This window comes from Netta rufina, assembly GCF_964035555.1.
Source record: "Netta rufina genome assembly, chromosome: 5".
In the NCBI taxonomy this organism is placed as follows: Eukaryota; Metazoa; Chordata; class Aves; order Anseriformes; family Anatidae; genus Netta; species Netta rufina.
Window position 1 is genome coordinate 31414404 of NC_140128.1, and position 14445 is coordinate 31428848.

Sequence of the window (14445 nt, forward strand, 5' to 3'; positions counted from 1 at the left end):
GCATTTTCTGAAATGATGTATAGTTTTATACAAAGATAAGGTTGTTGATTTCTTTTTTGGAATGTGTTCCTCTTTTAATAAATTCTAATTCTATTAGTTATTCACAGTTTTTCTTATTAACACTCATTATTATTCTTATAGTCCTTATTCTAATAAGAGGTAAGCAAAATGTCAATACTGTATTGTACAGCTTCACTTATTACTTCATTTATAACTGATGAGGTGGGAAAGTAACTTATTAAGGTCATTTCAGGCTGGTGCTGCACAGCAGTAGAAAGTCATCTCTTTATTATAAAGCTTCTCTTTGAGGAACCATGACTCAATTTTTTTTTTAAAGGGTTTGTATTTCTTATATACATTCTGGACAGTGACTTTGGGTGGTTAAACTTCCTTGATATCTGGAAGGACATATCCTTTATGTCCTTAGTACTTCCTTAAGCTGATATATGAGAAACGGCAATTTAATGTTACCCTTTTTTATTTATGATTGGTGCCAAAAAGCTACCTGCTTTGTAGGAATCTGACATCTTCCATACATGTTCAGTGATGCTTTATTTTCCTTCCCATGCAGGATTTTCAAGTATTCTTGTCTCAGCTGCCTTTCACCCTGCTGCCATTGCCTTTGAATTTATAGCGAGATGGGAGTTTCCTTTGTTCCTCCTGTGTTGTTTTTTTTCTTATAATGTGCATCTGAAGTTAACTGCGTGGTTTGATTACTTGTTTCTTGCTTTTGAGGTCCTTTCCCAATAGGAGGTGATTCCACAGTATGGGTATTTAGATAGCAGCGTATAGATGTGGAAAGGGGAGTATTTTGCAAAGCTTGGTCCAATCACGTTTGCTGGACACGGACAGGGGACTCTTTTAGGGCACAATTTCTTGGCAGTTTTGTCTATAGTAGCAGTGCTTTTCTGTTGGAACAAGATATGGGGCCTTAATAGTTCAATTTAATTTGTTAAACAGGCATGTAACTAGCCACCTCTTTTGAAACTCCGTGTTATGGTAGAAGTGTTGTGCACAGACTAGTCTGTGCACAGACAGCCCTTCATATGTTCTTCAGTCTTGTTAAAAGTGCCTCTTGTTCTATAGAAGTAATGTGCCTTCTGTTCTGGCATTTAAATTCAAGCCCATTACTAAGGAGACATCAGCCTTGCATCCCAAGTCAGAGGAACAGGAAGCAGGTGTCGTGGTTCCGCTCGAGTGGGCAGCCGAGCCCCACCACAGCCGCTCTCTCACTCCCCCTCCTCAAAGAGGAATGGGGAGAAAATATGTGAAAAGGGGCTCAAGGGTTGAGATAAGGACGAGAAAATCATGCAATAATTATTGTAACGGGCAAAACAGACTCAGCATAAGAAGACAGTAAGATTTATTGCTCATTACTAACAAGCTAGAGAAGTGAGAAACAAAGGAAAGAAACCAAAAGCACCTTCCCCCCCCCATCCACCCTCTTCCACCTCCTCCCCCCGAGCAGCGTAGGGGAACGGGGGAATGGGGGTTATGGTCAGTCTACAGCACTTCTTCTCTGCTGCTCCTTCTCGGTCACTCTCGTCCCGTGTGCTGTGGGGTCCCACCCACTGGATGCAGTCCTTGATGATCTGGCGTGGGCTTCCCACAGGCAGCAGCTCTTCCAGAACTGCTCCAGATATGGGTCCGTACCACGGGGTCCATCCCTCAGGAGCAAACTGCTCCAACCAGGCTCCCCCACGGGCAGCAGCTCCTGCCAGATCACCTGCTCCTGCGTGGTCTCCTCTCCACGGGCTACAGGTCCGGCCCGGAATCTGCTCCGGCAGGGGTCTTCCACAGGCGGCAGCCTCCGTCAGTGCAGGGCCACCTGCTCCACCGTGGTCTCCTCCACGGGCTGCAGTGTGGAACCCTGCTCCACCGTGGTACTCCATGGGCTGCAGGGGGACATCCTGCTTCACCATGGTCCTCACCACAGGCCGCAGGGGACTTCTGCTCCGGCGCCTGGAGCACCTCTCCCCCTCCTTCTACACTGACCTTGGCACCTGCAAGGCTGTTTCTCACTCCCGGCTGCTGTCTGGCGCAGCGTTTTTTTCCCTGTCTTAAATGTGCTCTCACAGAGGTGCAAAACAACATCGCTTATTGGCTCAGATCTGGAAAACAATGGGGCCCTTCCCAAACATGGGGCAGCTTCTAGATCCTTCTCACAGAAACCACCCCTATGGCTCCCTGCTACCAAAACCTTGCCACGTAAACCCACTACAGCAGGTAAGGTTTTTCTTGCTCAGTCCTACTGTTAGAGCTCTCTTACATGTACAAAGGAGTGTGCTTAAGGGGAAAGGAGCCATGGATTTGTGTTTTGTCCTGAAAACTCCTGTGGGTGCCTAAGTGTTTGTTCTTACCGTTCATTTGCAAGAGCAGGTACACATGCAGGCTCAGTGTTAGTCCAGAAACAAGATGTGTACAAAACTAGCCCACAGGCCATTTTGTCTTCCTCATATACTAGTTTTATTCCAAGAAGACTTTGTTGTGTTGAGACAGGGTGCACTTAGCTGATCATATACACCTCATGATCGATAACCCAAACTAGCCACGTTGTTTTTTCCCCCATGTATTAAACGCTTGCTTATTTGCCAAAATTAACTGCTTAAAAGTTGATTGTATTGGTCTTTAAAAGGGAATTTCCCACCATGTGTAGTGTTTTGGTTGTTGTCCTATGACTGCAAGGCACGAACAACTTCAGAACACAATGGAGTTTTACTTGCTAAATTTCTTCCTCTTGCCTGGGTGTAGAATATGAGTGGTATCCTTGATCTAGTCTCTGCTCTGCTGTAATTGAACTTTTGGATTTTTGACAGACAAAATTTATTATGAGGTTCTAGAAATTGTTTTGTGGTCATTTAGAGAAAGGAAGTTCCTGTAACACCATGCAATTATTTTGTCATTGTCTACACCTGGTGGATTTCATGACCCATGCATCCCTTTCAGTCATCTGTTGGTATAAAGCAGTGTCCACTGAAACACTTGTTATGAATTTAGTCTTTCCTGAAAAGTGAATCATAGTAAAATGTCTGTACTTCACAATTAAATGAATTATATATGAACATAGATGCACACTAGAGGATTGCTGGGTAATGGAGGGGAAAAGAAAAACACAAATATTTTATCAGCTCAGTGTTGTTGGTGAAAGGAACTTGAATGATGTAAGCAACTTTATCTTTAGATTAATCCTGTGAAATAATTAAAAATATTTCATATTCTACTGTAGGGAAAAAGTATGCAGAGGACTGGAATTGCTCTTACCAACTGTTAACCCAAGAGTGCTACCTGGGTTCTCATTTTGATTTTTCTTTTTCATCGTCTTCTTTCTCTCATGCTGTCCAAAAGAACTCATAAAATTTGAGATGCAAAAACTGTATTTTGTATGTAGCATTTAGTAGGGCCATATACATGTACAACAGATGCTGGTTCTGCAGCAATACTAATACTGAATAGTATTAAAAAAATGATTTTTTTTTAATTCATATGATAAGACTGTTGTAGAGGTTGGTGTAGCTGGTTTTTGCTTAAAGAGAAAAGGTTTCTGTGAGCAGGAAAAAGTCAGTTGTAGGAGCTGCAAATAGAGATAAGACTTGTACTGTCACATGGTTTTCAAAGGGGGTACCAGCTGTGCTCTGGGAATTGACTGAAGGCCTTAAGGAAGTGGAGAATCTGGGTCCTAAGTAACTACTAAGTAACTGTTTTTTTTACTTAGCACTGTTATATTTACAGCAGGAAAATGTGGGCTACTCTGGTTCTTCATAAGTGTTCAGAGTGAATGGTCTGTGTACAACTGATAAGCTTTTAAATGAACATAGAACAACACACCGGAGTAGTTTAATGTACTTGCAAGAAGTAATAACTTGCAAAACATGGGAGGAAGTTAGTACTTAAAGAAGGGTGGAGTACTAAGCTACTGCTTATTCTGCAGGAAACCATATGTTAGGATTTGCAGAAAAATAAGACTTGGCAGCCATTCCTAGGGTAATGAGTTTCCAAAGGGTGGGGAAAGAACAAAACAAATGATCCAATTTGAAACGTGTCACATGAGTATATATAGGGCATGGGATTTCTTTGGATAGTCCTTAAATGTCCTAATAAATATTTACTCAACTTGGCTTTGTGGGCTTTATGACAGTATCCAAACACAAAATACAATCAGAAATCTGTTTTTTTTTTTTTTTTTTTTTTTTTTTTTTTCTCCTCTTAATACTACTGCTTGCCAGTGAGATACTCTTATCCATAATTTACAAATGAGGAACGGTCCCAAAAAGCACAGCTACACTACACTCTCTGCAGCCCCATGCCTCAGCAAATTGCATGCCAGGTGGCATGGCAGGTCCCATGGCTGTGTGATTGTGTCAGGGTAACACTGCATGGGGCTAGTTAGCTGTGAGCATGCAGAACTGGAAGCACAGAGAAAAAGTGACTTCTGAAACAACAGCAGAGAGGAAATGGAGTTCTAAGCTGAGAATGGTTAGGCTGCTGACATACAAGGGGGAGGTATCTGTTGAAGTGCTTCAGGGTGGGTACCTTCTGGCCTTGTCCTTGGTATACGTCGTAAGTTGTGTCAGCACTGAGCTACTGCTGCAGTTGCCTGGCTCAGGCTGTCAAGGAAACCTCAGCCCCACACTGCTGGCTGCTCTGCACTCCTCCTGGGGTGTTTTCTTTGTGTCCTGAAATTTCATCCTCAGAGTGATTGGATTATACAGTCTGTGCTTCTGTGCTGACATGCAGATATATACATGCTCTTTCATAATCATATATATTTTTTTAAACATGTTAAAGAGACAGTGCTCTTTTACATGACGCTGCAATGTCTCTCCACTGCTCTTCCACACAGCAGCACTGGTTACATTTATAATCTTACCATGTTATAACACAAGACCTTGAAGTACAGGAACAGTAACTTCATTAAACTGTTGCCATAGCAGGCTGCTATATTTACTGGACATGCCATTCAATGATATTACTACTATGCTATTTCCTGCAAATGTCTCAGCAAACCTCTCTGAGATGAACTGTCTCTGACAGAAGGATCTTTAAACTTCAGGGCCAAATACATCAGTTAGAATCAGGGTTAGCAACAGAGGAAAGAGCAGGGAAACCTTCTGTTGCTTAAGTGTAAACTTTGTAGATTTGTACATGCACCCCTGAGACAGCAGTAGCTGCAGATTTACAGTGAAAGACAAAAACATGCGCATTCATTTAAAATCTCTTTGCCAGAGAACAACAGTTGGTGATAAGTGTATTTTTCTGAAAGCTAAATTTCTTGGTAGTTTACATGGTCTTCCCTGCATAAGGTTCTTGTGTGTGTAGTCACGCCTGTGGTTTTGACTGTTGCACATTTACCCACGATTGCAGTCAAGCTCAGCAGTGCTGTTGGTGTGTGCTGATTATTTTTTTGTTTGTTTTCTTGGTGAACTGGTTATTGGGTTGCTGACCATGGCATTCAAGTCAGCTCAGCTCTGTTAAGACTTGTGTAACGTCCTACAAATCAGAAATCGTGCAGAGAATTCTATGGAGACGAATTCATACCCACGTGGTTGCCTCGTGTGGTTTCATCTATGGGTGTTCATGTAAATACCAGGCTGAGTTTACCTTGAGGGTAAGCACGTAGAGCTGCAAAGCTTGACTAACTAGGTGTGATAACTCGGAGGAGAACGAAAGCTCTTCAGAAAATGATGGATTAATATTCAGATCCCTCTCTCTCTCCCTCTGTCTCTCTCTCTGTTTAAAGTCCTGCAATATCATTAGTAAGTAATAAAATTTTTACGTGCAGCCTTCAGCTTCACAACAAACAACAAATATCATTACATAGCCCCCATGGAATAGAGTGATATAGATTGGATACCTGCACCTTAGCAATATATTTCTTTCAATTTTATGTGATCCCATTGTAAAGGGGCTGACTGTATCTAAACCTAAACTCCAATGCAGCAGTTGTACTACTGTGACATTGTCATTGTCAGGGTTAGTAAACATATTTTAAATGTAAGCTGTGGAAATCGTTTTCCTTTAGTATTCCACCATTTGGACACAAGCTGAAGCTATATAGCAATGGAGATCCCCCTCCTGTTAAAATTATTTCCCAACTCACCAGGTAATTTTGTTGCTGCCAGGAAATTAGGGAAGTTGAAAAGCAGATTTGGAAATTGGAAGCTTGGCTGGAGAATAGCTTCAGAGTAGCTGAGGCTGTATTTTACAAGTGCTTCTTGAATGCTTTGTCTGCAGAAGTTAGCCTATGTTTTGTAATGAGGAGTTCTATAAAATGACATCTAGACAGCTGTGTTCATTACTTTATTGTGAAGCACAGCAAGTTTAAGCATGCTTTATCTATGAATTTCACCTTGGTCTTTACTGTGGATTCATTACTGAAATTTGCATAGAGAAGTATGTAATGCTTTAAGGGAAAATATAATGCCATAGGTTCATTTAAAATGCCGCAGTAGTAGCTTTAAAGCAACATGTCAAGAAGAAATAGCAATTAAAAAAAAATCAAGAAAAAGTATTCTGGTTGAACTGTTGCCAGATTAAGATAAGATTATCCTTGATTAGCTTCTCAGTCTGCCTCAAAGACAAGTTTTCTAAATACAAATTACTCACTGAAAATTTGAGATAATTTTTCTTCCTGTATTTTTTTTTTTTATCCTGATAGAATGAACACTTTCAGTCTCTAATCATGAATTCTTATTTTTTTACTTCATTATATTTAAGATCCCTTCATAGCCAACTCTTCTACCTTCTGAAAGCTCTTCTATATGGTGAGGCAGTTCATTCACTCATTCTGAGACATTTTCTTCTTCAGAAACAGTAAACAGTAGTGGCAATCATGGTAATTTGTGTGGGACTAGAACAATGATATCATTTTGTGGACATTTTATGGACAGCTCTTAGGGCTCAAGAAGTTAAACCAACTGTATATATATATATATTTTATCAAGATGAGTCTGAAGAATTGTGTCATGTTCAAGTGTCAGAAGAGAATTAAAACTGGACAAAAACTGCAAACATGTTTCTAGTGCTGTAAGTGATGAGGCAAAAGCACATGGAAGTGCATCAAAGGATGATGACAGGACAAAGAAAAGGGGGGGATGATTTGCAGATATGCTCTCATTTCTGAATGGAACCAAATTTCATATGGCAGAATAGGAAATGGAGAAGTCACAGATTCCAAGATGTGAGATAAAAACATGAATGAAGTTCTTAGCAGCTTATAAGAGTTGCTGTGGAGAGAGGCTGCAGAAAAGTACCAGATATCCAACTTTCTGCAGGCGCCTTGGTAACAAGGTGAATGATGGGTATTTTCACAGTAGCAAAAATGAAAGAAAAGTTTGAGGTGGGTAACTTGAGCACTGCTAAAACTCAGCTGAGAGCTGGTCAGTTGCCAAGAGCCATATTATATCAGAAAAACCGTTTGGAAAACAGTTTTCTTAGTTACAAAGGATTTCAGTTGTGAGTAGTCTGCTTGAAGTGAATTGCTTTTTGTTCTTTTTCTCTTTGGTCTCCTTTTTCCCGAGACTTACTCATTTCACAGCTCTTGCCACTGAAGTGGTCCTTGTATTGTTGTCCTTCCTTCATGACTTTCAGCCACTTTTCAGACCAAGAACCAGTGGAAATAAGATAGATCATACAGGATATTTAAAATGTAAACAGAGAGAAGACATGGAAAACATTTGGCTAAGTGACATTTACCTTTCAGAAGTAACACTAATACTGACAGTAACACTTCACTAACTGAATCTCCTTTAGGACTATGTCAGAGAAAGCCACCTGGTCCGAGAAAGATCTGGGAAGCACACGAGCATTTGATATGCTACTCCAAGGAGTCATGCTGGAGAGCTAAACAGGGCTTACCTATATCCTTTAATGATCTTTTGACAATTTTTATTGAAAATGTTTTTTATGTTGGTGTATGCACACTAGAGGAACACTTGAGAATTTTAATGTTATTAGTGGAAACTATTTCAAGCAATGTGTTTTGCAATGTGAATGAGGAAAATGAAAGTAAATGTCAATGTAAGCAAACACTTCTACTGATCATTATCTATTATATTCATATTAGCACATAAGGATGTATGTCTGCTCATAAATACAGGTTCTGCACAGGTGCTCATAAATACAACTCCAAATTAGAACTCTTGTGGAATATCTACATCTTGTTGTATTTTACTACACTAGCTATTGGAGAATTGGCAGCTAATTCAGTTTTTTTCTCTCTTTGCTGAATCTGTCTATATATAAACTTTATCCAAAAACTGGGAAGATAATTCATAATTCTTGCTATTTTCACTCTTCATAGGGTTTTTAATACATATCTCTGACAAGTTTCTTCTTCAGGAGGAAATTCAACCTCTATGTTCAGGGTCTATGTCTCTAAGAATTAATTACTAACAACATGCTTGAAAATATCTGCAAATACCCATAAGCAGTATAGGAAGTCAAAAGTAGTTACGGATCCTCCTCTGCTCTGAGTGGCACAGAAGTATATATGCTTATTGTACTTTCTGATGTCAATAACTGTGTGCTTATCTGTCTTTAATGTCTATATCTGATTTTTGCCCCTTGCTTTATACAATTAACCTTGATTCGGAGGACAATGGAAAATCCACAAGATGTGTTATGCTAATATTATGAGGCCTTATTATGTGGACCCTTTTTCACTTAAGAATAAGAATAGGATTAAGCTGAAAAAACTTCCCAAGGAATGCCAATTATTTTTCCTGATTCTTTTTTAAAGCATCAGGTCTTACGTGATCGTGTTCTCTGTGCATGCATATTCTCCTTGAACATTTTTTAACCTGTGACTGATCTGAACTGAATTGGTCTTATTTATTAAAGACAAATCCTTAGAAATCCTGTGGAAATAGATAGTTGAATAAAGAATTGAGATTTTTATTATTGACTCCCTCCCTCACAACAACCCCCTAGGAAAGCACTGCAGTATGCTTTCACAGTCTTCTGAAATACTGGTGAATCCACTGTTAAGATACCTTAAGCAATTAACTATAAGGTGGAACAGTAGGAAAATATTATTTATTGGCATTATTATTATTATTATTTATTATTATTTGTTATTAATTTCTGACCAATAATCATGAAACTACTTGGTTGATGATACACCTAATTCAGTGGGATTTCTGAGGCCTTTTGTATCTGTTCCTGGTGTTGTGTGCTTTCTCTCCCTACAATCAGCCCTTAGGTGGCACTCTTTCATGGGAGATTGCAGCAGCTGTAACAGCACCTGATCTCTCGACACCATTCCCGAGACGCTGCTTTTTGGAGGTCTGACAGTTCTGTTTGTCCAGAGCATGTGATGCAACCTTTTTTTTTTTTTTTTTTTTTTTTTTTTTTTGTGTGTGTGTTCTTCAGTTCTGTAAAGCTTAAATTGTTTAGGGATGGATGAGAGGATGTTTGCATAACTGATTATTATTATTATTGGTACGGGGGGCTCTTTCACACAGACTTCATTAGGCAAATTTTGGGTGAACTGAGGCTGAAGTATGATAATCCCTTAACAAATGAACAAGATGGGAGCTTTTGAAATCAGGTCCACTCTTTAGTTTAATGCACCACTCTATAAATTAAATAGAAAGTGCAAAATGTCATGATCTGTTATGATCCCTTAGGAAATAAAGAATACACTAAAAACTAATTATTGCTTAGTGGAATCATGGGAAGAACTCCAGCATTTTGGAAACTCTTTATGACTTTTGCTTCTCTGCTATTCCCCCAAGGGAGAGTTGCAGGACTACTTCAGTTTACGTAAATTTTCCTTAAGTCCTTCTTTTGTGGCACCTAGTCAACTGTGGTAAAAGCTAAATTGCTATAACAAACCAAAGCCTCTCTTTTTCTCCTGTTAGGATGGGATAAAGGTCTATGATGGAGAATCTTTTTATTCCCTTATACAATGAAGGTAGGTACAGACCAATTCTGAGTATTGTGCTGCTGACCGACTGGCAACTCTACTGTCAGAAGACAAACTATACCTTGCAGATGCTGTGTGTTTCATCAGTACCTGTCATCCACTTCTCCTGAAAAAGAGGAAGGAAAGAAGAGAGAGTATCATCTTGTATCATTCCATAAGCACAGCTTTTGAGGTTATTCTTCTCAGAAAACGGTTGCATAGTGGAGAGTTATTTTGAGCCACTGTTTAACTGTCACAAGCAGAGGTGCTGCCAAAACTGATGCCAGCTATGTACCACTTAGAAGTCTAAAATTTTTCTAATAGGACAGTTTTTCTTCTTTTGTAGGAGTGGAGCAGAGCTCTGTATGGGGAGAAGGGGGTGGAAGAAATGATAACTCTCATTAGCTGCTGCTCCCTGTATAATTATATGATGTGACTTACTCTAAGGATGGTTCAGACAAAATACTTCTAAGTAACTGCATTATCCACAATAACAGATCAGATTCTGTAGGCCTTTTGCATGGCTTTTGCTTGGAAGAGACATAATAAACTGAAGTCAGTGCTCAGAAAACTTGAGTCTTTCCTGTCTGATGTATTTACTTCAGTCTGACATTATAACAAAAGAATTTGTGTGTGTGCGTAATATATAATTTCATTTCAGAAGTGAATAAAAACTTCTCCAATTGAAAACTGTATTTTGCTATACATTATATAAAAAGTCTAGTGTTGGATATCAGGACTGAATTTTATGGATGATTATTGCTCCAGAACAGCTGTCTTTTCATTAGACATTTTGTGGGGCCCTTATCTGAATTGCTCTAATTGTTATCTCCTGGAGAAGTTAGGTGTTCAGTGCTCAAGAACATCTCAAGTCAAACGGGTAACCAAACTAAGTGTGTCCAGTAAAGATGGTCTTCATTATTGAGGTTTGTCTGTGGTTTAGAGTGAAGAAGGCCTGGATGCTATTTAATGCTGAGAACAATTACTGCTCATTTTTCATTCTGTTGATAGAGTACGACACAACTTGTAGGGACTACCATGTTAACGTTGGCAAACAGCTGTTTCCTGAAAACAGGTGACGTTCCTGTCTTCCCAGTTTAAGCAAATGTCTGTATTTATGTACTGTGTCTGGCAGTAGTGGAGCTAGCACCATACAGGCTGTTATGAAGAAAAGCTGTGTTTTGGACATGTGACTAAAACAGTGTGGATAATACACCAGTGTTTGGGCTGTTGCTGAACAGTGCTTGCATGTTTTGGTGTGTGTGTGTGTTTTTTTTTTTTTCTTCTGTCATTCTACTTGTTCCCAGTGACCAGGCTAGGAGTATACAAGAGTTTGTGAGTGATCACAGCCTATACTGCTAGCCCAAACTGGCTGAAGGAGTATTCCATACTGTACAGTGTCATGGTGGGCAATAAAAACTGAGGTAGAGGAAGAAGGCAGTGGGGTTGTCTACCAAGGTAGCTGTTGCTCTGAGACTGATGGGGCATCAATCTGCTTATAGGAATTAGTGAGTGCTTTTGCATTATTTATTTATTTTTTCTCTTTCTTACACTTATTATACTTATTTTATTTCAAGCTCTGAATGTATTCACATTTGCTCTTCACATTCTCTCACCTGTCCCACTGGATGGGGGAGGAAGGGTGAGTAGGTGGCTGTGTAGGTGCTTAGCTGCTGGCTGGGGTCCATAGTTTATTATAATTATGTCAATGTGTCACTTCACAGTATAATTTGTTAGTCAGACGAGAGCAACAAACCCATAGAACCTAGACTATACTTTGCTGTAAGCTTTTTTTTTTTTTTTTTTTCTGGGATTTATCTATAGCAGCCTTACATCTTTTAAGTCCTAATTCTTTCTGCTTGAGAAGTTATGACACTTGCTTTATATGCATAGTGGAGTTCAACTGTTAAGCCTGCCTGAATATGGCTGCTAATCTCATAATCTTGCTAGTGGGGTCAGACGACAGAAGATCTCAACTGGTCTTAAATCAAATCCTTGCATAAAAAAGTGTTCAAATAAAACAATTGAATAGGTCATTGCTAGGTGTATTTTAATTCTTCATGGTTGCTACATGTCTACTAGCTGCCCACGTACAGATGTTTTCCAAAATTAAAAACAAAAAACAAACCAACAACTACAAAAGCAACAACAACAAAAACAGGTGGCGGGGTGGAGGTAGGGTGAGGAAAGTAAGCTTCTAGCTATAGGTAACTAACTAATGTGTCAGAGTGGTGGTAGGATGATTATCATAGTCACTGAAGAGAGTCAAACATTTCCAAGGAGCAGTTCAGCTTTTCTCTGCACTACCAGAGAACATTTTAGCCTGTTTATTTCCTTTAACTTGTGATGGTGACTCAGCTGCAATTAGAAATTCATACTCAATACATATTGTAATCAAGTAAAAAAAGTGAATGTCAAATTACTGAAGATGCACTGAAGATGTCTTGGGATTTTTTCTTCTCTTGTCTTAGTGTGATAAATCCCTTGGCCCTAAGGCTGTTAGTCCACATGCCTAATTGCACGCTTGACTGGTAGTGTGGATTTCATTTGAGAGCCCCTAGCGTGGGTCCATCTTGTTTTCTATGCATTAGAGATAAATAGATGCTGTCTTTTGATCTCAGCTGTGTGTCTGAACGGAAAATCTTGGGTGCTGTGAGATAGCGTTCCCTGAGGGGTGAATGCAGTGACTCTAGGAATTTTTTTTTGAGGAAGGTGCTCCTGAGCAACTCAGTCCTTGGGAGCTGTCTCCTCAGCAACAATACAAGGCAACCTGTGCATCTGTTAGCATTGCCAGTTGTTTTAGTTCACTTCTAATTGTGCTGAAGTACTTATGAAATATTCTGAGGAAAATGAACCAACAAATTTGCAAATAAGGCCCAAATAAGCAATGTATGCCTTCTTTCCTACTGATTCATGTGTTAGAACAAAACCTTCATTCTAAAAGGGTATTAGCACAATTGTGCTATTTAAGTGCAATAGACACTGTTAAGTCTAACAAGTTTCTTATTAGATTGTTACACAGCAAAGATGTTTCTTATGGTATTTTCTGTATATATCAAAGCAAGAAATGCTGTTTGATGTCTCTTGTTCCTCATCTTTCCCAAACACAAACATACAATTTTCAGAGCATCTGTTTAAAGACTTAATTTCTTGTTGATTTCAGTCACCGTCACTTGGGATTTTGTCATAATTGAGGTCAACAGAGGATTATGACTGATTCAGTTTGGGGCTGTCCTATTTGTGTCAGGTAAATGAAGTCTGATTTTTAGAGTAATTGCCCAGCCACTTTTGCTTTGGAGCTTATAAAGAACAAAAACATTAGTATGCTCAGAAATAAAGTTGTACCCTGTGGTACTCTGCATGTGCAGAACAGATCTCAGACAAAGAGGTCTCTTTAGCTTGTAATCAATAGCACCTTCCTGTCAGAAGGTAGCAGTCTTCCAAGGCTTGTTTTTCCCTTTTGCCTCATACTAGATGTAGAAACCATGTAAAAATTTGGAAATACCACTGATTATCAGTCTCAGACTTCTATACGAGGAGAGTAATTCTGAGCCTGTGTCAAAATTAATCTGGGATCCTGGGGGCAACTGGGAGTAGCCAGCTCTCACAGCTGCCTCCCTAGAGGCTGTTGATCCTCTGCTGACCCTACTGCAAATAGTTTGCTCCTCTGCCACCCCAGGCACTTGTGCTGGAGGTGTGTGACCCAGTTTAGGTACGTGTGACTTCAGTCCTCATATTGCCAAGCAACTAGTACTGCTGAAGACTTCTGTTGTTATAATGGTACTGTTGTTATAATGGTACATTATCTTGTTTTTTTCTCGTGTGCCTTCTGACTCACCTGCACTACTGTTCATGATACACAGTGCTCCTCAAGAAACTTTGTACCATTGCTGGGCTACATCTGCCCATAGTTGCTGGAATAGTTGATATTGCTTAATTTAATTTATCAAGTCCCCACAAGGCATAAATATGGAGATTGCAGAAAGGATAGGAGATATTAATTGGATGGGTGACTCTTAATCTTGAAGAACTGGAGAGAACCCACTGTCATCAAAATGAGCCATAAAATGACTTCAGAGTGTTCTGCATTGGCTGTTGTGTTCAACCTCTTGTTAACAGCATTAGCTGAATCTTTTCCTTTAAATTGATGTGTTGCTTCAAAAGCATTATTATATAATCAAAATGAAATAGTTCTCTGTTGTAAAAAGATTGTGCCACAAAAACAAAACAAAACAAACAACAACAACAACAAAAAAACAAACATAAAACTCCAGGAACCAAACAAAAAAAAAACTGGGTGAGAACTCATCACACTTATTTGCATAAATGATAGCACACCCTAAGGCAGAAATTTTTTTTGTTCACTGCCTGATTCTATGAAAAAGAAGACTAATCGTTATTATTGTTTGAGTCTTTGTCTAAGGCAGCTGTCCCTTACAGGACAGTTAGAATAAGACACTTTCATTAGAAATGCTTGCAAGTCAGATTTCTTTTTTTTAAATTTCTTTAAGTCCTGCTGCATCAAAAAGTGCTTTCCTATC